Below are 11,162 nucleotides of genomic sequence, written 5' to 3'. Positions count from 1 at the left end.
ACCGCTCTCTCGAGCCTCTCGAAACGATCATAGACTCGAGATAGGGAAAACATGCATACTGGGGGTAGCTCCTATGCTGTAGGAGGTGCTTCAGTCTCCATCGCCGTCGGCTGAGGCTCGGGGACAGGCTGGGAACCCTCGGCCATATCATCCTCTCCCTCTGCTACCTCTTGGGTAGGAGTTATCAGAGCATATACACCTGAATGGACTCTGCGGACCATACCCATCAATCTCATCGTCTCCAAGCTCAGGGGGGCAGGTATACTCATCTTCTCGGCCCCACGAATCGCGTCCAGGAGACCCATACCCATAACTAGTCTTGTAATGTAGGGGCCCGAGAAAATCGCTCCAAATCTAGCATATTGCCCCTGATGTCGTATATACTCTGCGACAATGTGCCCTAGACGAATCTGTGCGCTTTTGACCATCGAGTACAGGTACAACAGCTTCTGCTGGCTCAAAATGCCAGTGCTATCACCACGGTCATTCACTGACCTACATAGAATAGCGTGCAAATATCGCTAAACAGGTCGAGAAAGGCACGTGGCCTTAGACACCCCCTACTCATACCGGCCCTGACCACATAACGCTCTATACGCTCTCTGCGGTGTCAATGCTCTAGGATAATGTATAGGTAATTGGACATACTCCTCAGTGTTTGTAAATGTCTCCTCCTACAAGCCAAGTTGAACTGAAAACAAAGAAATACTCATGCTATGGTGATGTCCAAATGCTCTAAACTGAATGGCGTCAACGTTGTCGAATCTCGCATAAGATCTGTCAAACTCAAATGATGATAAGACCTCAAGAATAAGTGTACGAATGGCTAGCTCCTTAATAAACAGTAGCTACCACCAACCACCCACTGAAACTAGATCCTCAACCTTATCTGCTAAATCACCCCTTGTCAATGTTTTTAAAACCGGACCAGATAGCGAACCAGTCTTATATTTGGGTCACGGGTCCGTCGGTTCGACCGGATGACCCATTCTGGTCAGACCGGATGACGTCATAAATAAATAATTATCTTAAATATTATATATATATATAATATATATATATATATATTATATGTACATATATTAACAAACTTTATTATATTTTTAATCATAATTATTTTAAATATTTATTTTAATATCATTATGATTTTATCAAAATGGTTGAAGATTCAAATAATTAATCTAGATAAAGCAACAAATACAACTCCCTAAACCTTTTATTTCTTAATCTATTAATCATAAATGGATGATGATAACTACATAAATTAAACCAGTAATTAAATTACTAATTATGTGAGGACGAGACAAGGCATGATCATAAAAATTCAAAACAAAACTAGAACTAAGTATGATTAATTTAATTCTCATATTTGATCATCATTACCATTAAAATAAAAGTATAAAATAAAATAACTCCTAAATGATCTATACCTCTTAAACAATTTACAAGTTTCTTTTTTTGTTTATTTTCTCATACCTCTAAACTCCAAAGTTTAAAAAATCCAAACAATATTTTCAATAAATCAAGACTCAAAGAGCATCATGAAATCAAGAAAAAAAAAGGAGCCAATTCATGCCCTTAGTCCTTTCTTACAAAAAAAAAACTATAAAAGAACAAAGCAAAACAAAATAAAACAAAAATGAAAAACCGGGTTCCATCCGGTTTTGGTCCGACTGACAGGTTTACCGGGTTTGGCCGGGTTTGACCAGTTCAAAATTTGGCCAACATTAATTCTAAAACCGGACCGGGCTATGGGCCAATTCCCGGTTTTTCCGGTCCAACCGGCCGGTCCGGTCCGGTTTTCAAAACATTGCCCCCTGTTGTATATCCCGCAGCATACTAGTGTCTAGGAGGCGAGGTTGTCCAAATCTCAACCACGATAACCGCTCAAAACACACTTGATGCTCTAGAATAGTAAATCTTATGGTTTTGGGCTCAGGAGATGACTCAAACGGCTGCTTATCAGCTTGCTTCTTCTACCGAGGTGCCATAATTGCAATATTTGAAGGAAAATCGATCAAACAGCTCATAAAGTATTACTGCGGAAATCCGCACGGTCATGTTGAATTTCCACACGCCCGTGTGGATCCACGGGGCATGTAATCTGCACGGTCGCGCCTCACAAAGCCAAAATACACCTTTTTATCGGTTCAAATTTCATTCTAAACATGTATAAATCTTATAAACACAAAAAATAAGCAACATTTATCATTTTAATCAGTCAAAATCATGTTATGGCGAAAAGGAGAAGAATTTAGGATTTACCAATAGTGAACACAAAAACTTTCGAATTCGGCTTGAAAATCTAGTGAAACTCCTCAAGATTGATGGTGTGAGGTCAGGAGGGGTGTTAGGAGTGGTCGTTAAGTGACTGGGAGTGTGAGAATGGAAAAGAGCCAAAAGATTTTAAAGAAAGGACACGGCTCTTGCGTTCCTGCACATTCACACAGGCGTACAGAAATTATCCACGCCCATGCGCCTCCACAAGAGAGAGTCATAGGGAAGACACACACCCCTGTGCGCTCTCAGGAAACCACTCCTTTGTCTCTAAACGCAATTGCACGGTCGTACGGAAAATACCCACGCCCGTGCGCCCGACCCACAGGGGCAGACGCATGCCCTTATCGCTTCTCTGTCCGACCGAGAAAACTCTCAAAATGTTTTTCACGACCGTGCGGAAATTACGCACGGCCGTGGATTCTTACTATGCACTTCATAGGGGAGTCGCACGCGCCCTCTGTCTTCTCGAGATAGAGGACAAACTCTCTGCAGAGATCCACATGGGCGTGTGGAAATTACTCACGCCCGTGTGTTTATAGGAGGGTCATCCACAGGGGTGAGTCCACGGCCCTGTGTTTTCTCGGGATAAATTTGCAAGTCTCTACAAAAAAATGTACGCCTATGCGGAAATTACCCACGGGCGTGTGGACCTTTACAAGGTCGTTCACAGGGGCGATTCCACGCCCCTGTGTCCTCTCTTGATGAGCTCTGAACGAAAACGCACGCCCGTGCGAAAATTCCACAAGGGCGTGTGTTTTTTCTTGACACTTCGAAAACATTGCAGGCTCTACATAAAATTCCTGAACATATAAATAAACTCAAAGCCTGCCTTACAGAGCAACTTTACCAGAGAAAACACTGAAAATAAGCTCAAATAACCAAAATTTCTCTGTCAAAACACAATAAAGCTCATGATGACATCAAAAAAAATCCACAAGAAAAACACAACATAAGCATCTAGAAATCAAGACACCGACACCCAAAGTCTTATTCATGTAAACACTAAACTAACAACTAAGAAAACAGTAAACACTTGGGTTGCCTCTCAAGAAGTGCTTATTTAATGTCACTAAGCTTGCACCTTGTATTACCTCACGGGGGCTCATAGATGAAGGTTTTCCTCTTACCCATGACTTGAAAGCACAATGAGAAAAGTCTCTTCAGGGTAGAGGGGGAGTTATCGAGCTTGGTGCCACTTAACAAGGGTTCATCCACCTTCTTCGGTTCTTGTGCATAAGAATGGCCTCCCAAGTATCAAAGGAACATCCGCATCCTCATCGACATCCAACGCTAGGAAATCTACAGAAAATATATACTTGTCAACTTTGATAAGCACATCTTCAATGATGCCCCTCGGATGTCTCACTGTTCGCTTCGCCAATTGCAATGTCATCCGCGTGGGCCTAGACTCTCCCAAGCCTAGCTTCTGAAAGAAGGAACATGGCATGACGTTGATACTGCCCCCTAAAGTCTGCCAATGTCATTTCTTCACCCTAGTTGTAAATGTTGCACGGAATGATGAATCTTCCTGGGTCTTTCTTCTTATTCGGCATATTTTTTTGCATGACAGCCGAGCTAGATGCATCTAGAATCACGGAGGCACTCTCCTCCAATTTCCTTTTCTTGGTCAACAAATCTTTCAAGAACTTGGCATACCTCGGCATTTGGGATAATGCCTCAACAAAGGGAATGCTTATATGTAGTTGCCTAAACAAACCTAGAACTTCTTGTATTGCTCGTCCACTTGATCGTTCTTCAATCTAGAGGGATAAGGGATTCTTGGTCTTCTCACTAGGAACCTACCTTCAACCTCACGACCACTTCTCAAAGTGATCGCCTTCACATGCTCTCGTGGATTGGTCTCGGTATTACTCGGCAAGCTTCCTTGTGATCTCTCCGATAGAGACTTCACAATTTGCCCCACTTGATTTTCTAGATTGTGCAATGAAGAGGTGTGGATGCGAAGTGTAGCCTCAACAAATTGGAACTGTGTATCCGATGATTCCACAAATCTAGTCAAGGCTTTTCTCTAAGTCGGTCACTCGGGTTTCCAGGCCGGACACTCTATTTTCCATGTTTGGGGTTTGTTGTTGGAAACCCGGTGGTGCCATAGCCTTTGGTTGTCCTTGGTTGCTCCATGAAAAGTTAGGATGATTCTTCCAACCCTGATTGTAGGTGTTGTTGTATGGATTACCTTGGTTCCTCATTGCATTACCCACAAAGTTGACTTTCTCCACCAAAGATACATCACCAATAGAGATCGAGCAATCAGAGGGAGCATGTCCTCCGCCAAACCCAGTGCAAGTAGTTACGGCCGCCACTCTATTCGAAGTTAAAAGGTCTAACTTCTTACTTAATGATTCCACTTGGGCTGCCAAAGAAGTGACTGCATCTATTTTTGGAGCCCGGCCACCTTCTTCCTTTCCCACGCATTCCACTGATAATTTGTTCATATCCATGTCTTCTACTAACAGTCGGGCTTCTTCCGTAGTTTTACTACCCATTGTACCTCCTATGGCGGCATCTAACAATTGCCTTGTACTCACTCGGATTCAACCCATTATAAAAGTCTGAATAATCATCCATTCGGGAAATCCGTGTTGTGGGCTCCTCCGCAAAAGATCCTGAAAGTGCTCCCATGTCTCAAACAATGATTCCAATTCCATCTGCAGAAACGACGATATCTCATTTTGAAACTTGGCCGACTTCCCTGGAGGGAAGTATCTAGCAAGAAAAGCTTCGACCATCTCATTGCGAAGCTTGGCCAACTTCCCCGGAGGCAAGTTCCTCGCCGGATTGGTGCCAACGAAAGCTCACCCAATATCCTTCTTCCAAGTAGAGCGCGAAGTCGAAGCCGAAAAACCTCTCCAAAAAACCCTGCCAATACATCTCAAAACCCTCGCCACAACCCCCTCTCAAGTTTGGGAAAGAATGGAGAGAAGAATCCCCAAATTGGGGCTGAATCACGGCATAAATAGGGCTGGAATTAGGCATCCACACGCCCCTGTGGATTTGCAACACGAGCCTGTGGAATTTCTGCACGGTCGTGGATAATTTCCACACGCCCTTGTGGATTCTCTAGAATTCTCTTTTTCAACCATTTGTGAACAGTACTTGCTACAATACCGGCCCGAAACACTCCCGAATCCATGTGTTCATCGAGGTAACGTCAACGGGCACACGTTCACATCGTAGATTGCTTTGCTTTTTTCAATAACCGGCCTCATTGGTGAAGATCTTGCTATCAATGCATAAGCCAAAATACTCGAATGTGACTGCCTTTGTGCCGCTCTAAACCATTATGCTAGCTTGAATACATGCAGGTTGGCACACATTCTCGCATCTTGAACCCGACTTACGTCTTCGGATTTGACCCTTCTCAAGATTTTCTCCAAATAGTGCCTTCACTGTCTGCATTGGCTTCTTTCTTTAACATTCGGCTTCTCAACCTTATATGCATGAAAGTAACACAAATGCACAAGTATTAGCGCTAAAACCTAAAAAAAGTAATGCTCATCATAAGGAAAGAACACTTCTCATTCTTATCATACAAGCACTTATCAGCTTCCAAAGATGGAGAAAAGATGAGAAAAAGATAGAGAAAGGGATCCCCAAGACGGGCTGAAATCGCGAATTAGATAGGGCTGGAATCGGGCATCCACACAGGCGTGTGAAAATTCCACACGCCTGTGTGAATCTGCAGGAATTGATTTTCTGTTGCCTACAAATAGTAACTTCTACAGTAACTTTACTACAGTATTTCTCTACAGTACCTGCTACAATACGCTACCAAAATACTCCCGAATCCACACTTTTCATCGAGGCCACATGAATGACCACACATTCATGCGGTAGATCGAATTGCTTCTTAAACAAAATCACATTTGAGGAAGATCTTGCTAGTGTTGCACAAGTCGGAACACATGAGCGTGACTACCTTTGTGCCCCTCCAATTTGCATCTTCACTCAAGCACAACAGAGGTTAGCACACACTCACTTGTCTTTGAGCACAACTTGTGTCTTCACGTTTGTTCACTCCAAAATTTCATTAACAATTTGCATCCATGATCTACTTTTGGTTTCTTTCTTTCATAATAATCTCCATAACCTTACACACACAAAAGAACACAAATATATATGCATAAGCGATAAAACATGAGAAAAGTAATGTTCATGTAAGAAAAGAATTGTTAGCGTTACTATTACACAAGCACTTATCAAGGGGTAATCCTTCTATAGGGGGAGATTATCTACTTATGAGATAGTCATTAGCTCATAGTGAACTTTCATGGAGTGTTAATGCGATTGTGTGGCTGTATGTATCAGCTCTATACATATTCAGTTACTATTCATCTGAGAAATTGGGGTTTAGTATAATTCTGAACATCTCTCGATTCAAATTAGATTGGGGTTTAGACGATCATTGTCCTGTACTCAACAACCCTAGAGGGAAACTATGCCCAGACATCAATTTCTTTCTGAATTCTAGTCACACCTCTTGTGTGTGTACTAAAAGTGCACATATGTCGAACTAATAAAGTACCCAACGGGTCGGGTAGTCGAATCCTCAGGGAATAGGGTTACTACTACTAACTGTTTCTCTACTATCTTGCCTAATGATCAATGGGATGATGTGATCATCTAGTGTGCGAAGAAATGAATACCAAAGATGAATATACAAGGGTAAAATAGAGGGAGATCTCAATCAGTAAAAGTGGGGTATTCAGGCAATGCTCCCCATAGGATTTTGTTATTAGGTAATAGGTGTGTAAAGTGTTTTTAGAATGAGTATGTGTGAAAATCCAAATATAATCGGATCCTGCCATGAGATCACTAATACTAGTCCCTTAAGAGGTCTCGGCTGAGAAATCTCTCAGTCTCAACACCTCACACCACATATGACTGCATAACACTCTAGAGATTCCAAAGGGTGTATCCAATTTCTATGAATAGACCTAACTCTATGATAAGTGCTTGTGTGTTAAGAATGCGAAGTGTTCTTTCCTTACAATAAGCATTATTTTTATCCGTCTTAAGCGCTAATAAATGTTTATCTGTATATGCACTATTTGGTGGAATCTTGGAAGCAACAAATGCAAAGAGACAAGTGAGGCTCTAAGATACGTGAATTTGTACCAACCTCCATGTATTTAAGCAATTACAAAGAGTTGGAGGGGCACGAAGACAGTCACATTTGCGTATCTCAACTTGTACAATGATAGCAAGATCTTCCAATGACCCCGTTTATTAAAGAAGCGACGCAATCTACGGCATAAACGTGTGCTTGTTTATCTTGTCCGATGAAAAGAGGATTCGGGAGTGTTCTGGGCGGGGGGTACTGCAGCAGGTTAGTGTAGCAAAACACTGTAGTAGTACTGTTCATAGCCGACTGAAAATGAGATTTCCAAAGAAATCACACGGACGTGTGGAAATTCCCCATACCCGTGAGGATGCCGGATTCCAGCTCTTTTAAAGCCGAGATTCAGCCCGATGTCAGCATCCTTTTTCCCATCTTTTCTCCATCTTTTGAGAGGCTTGCGGCTAGGGTTTAGAGTGGTTTTGCAAGGCTTTTGGAGTGGTTCTCCGGTTTCGACACCGCAATTCTCTTGGAAGATAGTTATTGGGGGGGTTTTCATCGGCACCGATTTGGCGAGGTGTGCCCTAGGCTTGACAAAGGGTTCTTTGGTGAGGACGAGGCCACTCCACAAGACCATCGACATGAATATCGAGGGGGTTTTCTTATGGAACACTTGTTTTTACTTTCGATTTTATTGTTGATTGTATTGTCGTCCATGGAGAGCTAAACCTCCTAGTGGGTACTTGGATTTTGTAAACCCTAGGATGTTATTATTTCATTAACCTTTTATTTTGTTTTACTTAATTGATGTCTTTAATTGTGTTCCAATCTTGAATGCTTGTTGAAAGATTCCTCCCTTAGAGTGACACTAGGGTTGAGAGTCCATCTTGGTAGCCTTTGTGGATGAGTGACAGACCATGAGTGTTAGACAATGCTAGTTTGGAGAGGGTTAAGACGGTGAGTCGAGAGGTAGCGGAGCGTCCCCTTTCTCCTCCGGTGTGATTTATCCTACCTACATTTCCCAGAGTCTTTCCGGTCACAATAGAGTGAAGTGCTAAAGGATGAACTCCGCTGGGGCTTAGTTGCATGAGCAACAGAGTGAAGCATTGAAGTGACTTTAGTATATGGGGCTTAATTGTGACTAGGGTCTTTTCGCCTAGAACAAATTGTTAGGTCTATACATAGGAAGAGGGTTTATCACTTGGATTTAATAGAAGTCCATGCAACTTTACGAAGTGTGAGGTGTTGAGACTGAGCGATTTATCCATCGGGATATAATGTAGAGTGAGTCACGGTTGACCTTAGATTTGGGACCGTGTGCTTAAGGATTTCCACGACTCATTGAGCATTGATTGAGAAGTATAATTGTTGGTCTTGCACTTCAAACATTAATCCTTGGGGAGCATTGTTCGAGTACCCCACTTTTATCGATTGCCTTACCTCTCAATTTTATTGTGCCTCTCCTTCTTATTTCTTTTATCTCTTTTTATATAAATCTCATTCATCATACCATCGATTTATTCTCATCATAGTTAGATAGGAATCATTGTGTTTCTATTCACTATTCCCTGTGGATACGATACCCACTCACGTAGGATTTATTACTTCGACACCCGTGTACTTGCGGTTTACACACATATTCGGTCATGCCAAATGATAACGCCAATTGCGTATGTCCCGCAAGTGCACCGGTTTGTCGCGTAATAAAATCCCAAGTGAGTGGGTATCATATCCATAGGGAGTAGGGAGTAAAAATACTTAAATTGTATCTTAACCAAGTAAAAGATGAATAATGGTTTTGTTAACAAGATGTTATGTAAACAAGAATAAAATAGACAACAAAGAGAAGCACAAGTAAAGGGGAGGTAAGGCAATAGATATAAATGGGGTACTCAGATATTGTTCTACCTAGGACGATCGGTTTAAGTGCAAAACTCTCTATTATGCTTCCTAACTAATGCATTAATGAGTCGAGGAGATCCTTCAATACATGGTCCCAAATCTAAGGTCAACCATGCCTGACTCTATACATGTCCGGAGGAGAAATCGAACAATCTCAACACCTCACACTTGTATAGAATCACAATGAGTTCTAGGGATTCCAAGTGATACATACTCTTCCTAGATGTACACCTAAACCTTTGGTCCAGGTGGAAGGTCCGTAGTCACAATTAAGCCCTAGGTGCTAATATCACTTCAACGCTTCACTCCGTTGCCTCTACAACTAAGCCCCTGCAAAAGGTCATCCCTTAGCCCATTCATTCTACTATGACAATAAAGAACTCGAGGAAATAGAGGTAGGATAAACCACACCGGATGGGAAAGGGGACGCTCCGCTACCACTCGGCTCACCCTCTCAACCCTCTCCAATCTAGCTTTGTCTAACTCTCGTGGTGTGTCACTAACTCACAAGGGTTACCAATAAGAACTCTCAACCCTTTTGTCACTCTAAGGGAGTATTCATTCAATCAAACATTCAAGATTGGAACTCAATTAAAGCATCAATTAATGAAACTATAATAAAAAGGTTTAATGAAACAAATACATCCCAGGGTTCACAAATCCAAGTACCCACTAGGGGTTTAGCTCTCTATGGAGCTAGTTACAATCAACAATGAAATCGAAAGTAAAAACAAGTAATCCATAGAAAAACCCTCCCGGTAGTCGTGTCGATGGTCTTATGGAGTGGCGTCGTCTTCTCCAAAGGTCCCATTGTCCGGCCTAGGGCACACCTCGCCGTATCGGTGCCGACGAAAGCTCCCACAATAAAATTCTTCCAAGTGGAGCGCGATGTCGAAGCCATAGAACCACTCCAAAATCATTGCCAATATCTCTCAAAACCCTAGCCGCCGCCCTCTTGAAAGTTGGGGAAAAAATGGAGAAAAAAATGCTGAAATTGGGCTGAAAAATGGCTTTAAATAGGCTGGAATCGGGCATCCACATGGGCCTGTGGATGTTCCACACGCCCGTGTGAATTCTCTAGAATTCTGTTCCACACGCCTGTGGATGTTCCACCTGCTAAGTACCCCCCGCCAAAAACACTCCCGAATCCACTTTTAATCGAGGCAACATAAATGTTCACAAGTTGGGATACGCAAATGTGACTGCTTATGTGCCCCTCCAACTCATTGTAATGGGTTGAATACATGGAGATTGACACATATTCACATATCTTAGAGCCCCACTTGTGTCTTCACATTTGTTGCTTCCAAGATTCCACCAAATACTGCGTTCATGATCTACTTTTGACTTTTTTTCTTAATACTTAAATTCACAACCCTACATGCGCAAAAGAACACAAATACACATGTATTAACGCTTAAATCTGCTAAAAGTAATGCTCATCATAAGGAAAGAACACTTCGCATTCTTATCACAGAAGCACTTATCATCAAGTTTTTTGCTCGTTGCTGGGGAATAGGCGTTTTAGAGACACTTTGCACTTTGCTATTTTAGCTATTTATCATTTATTCTATTTCACACTTTCTTATTCTTCCATCATTCTAATTTGTTTTCTTTTGTCATGTCTTACTTTTTCTTGCAAGGAGTTTAAATGATAATTGATCCACTCATTGCTCTGTATTATCGAGTTGAAGCTCTAAGTGAAAAAGTTGATAGAATTATTGTTTCACAATAACAGAGCATTCCTTGTTGCAACACAAATCATCCAATTGAAAAGGGCTACCCAAACTTCTTGCGGAATAGTGATGGATAATATTTGGAAGAACTTCAAGAAGAATGTCAAAAGGGTGAGATACTCGGAGAGGATGCACTTTAGTTGCAAAGAGTATTAGCTAACTTTATT

The sequence above is a fragment of the Dioscorea cayenensis genome, chromosome 8, assembly GCF_009730915.1.
Source record: "Dioscorea cayenensis subsp. rotundata cultivar TDr96_F1 chromosome 8, TDr96_F1_v2_PseudoChromosome.rev07_lg8_w22 25.fasta, whole genome shotgun sequence".
Taxonomy (NCBI): domain Eukaryota; kingdom Viridiplantae; phylum Streptophyta; class Magnoliopsida; order Dioscoreales; family Dioscoreaceae; genus Dioscorea; species Dioscorea cayenensis.
Note: the sequence above shows the minus strand (reverse complement) of the source record.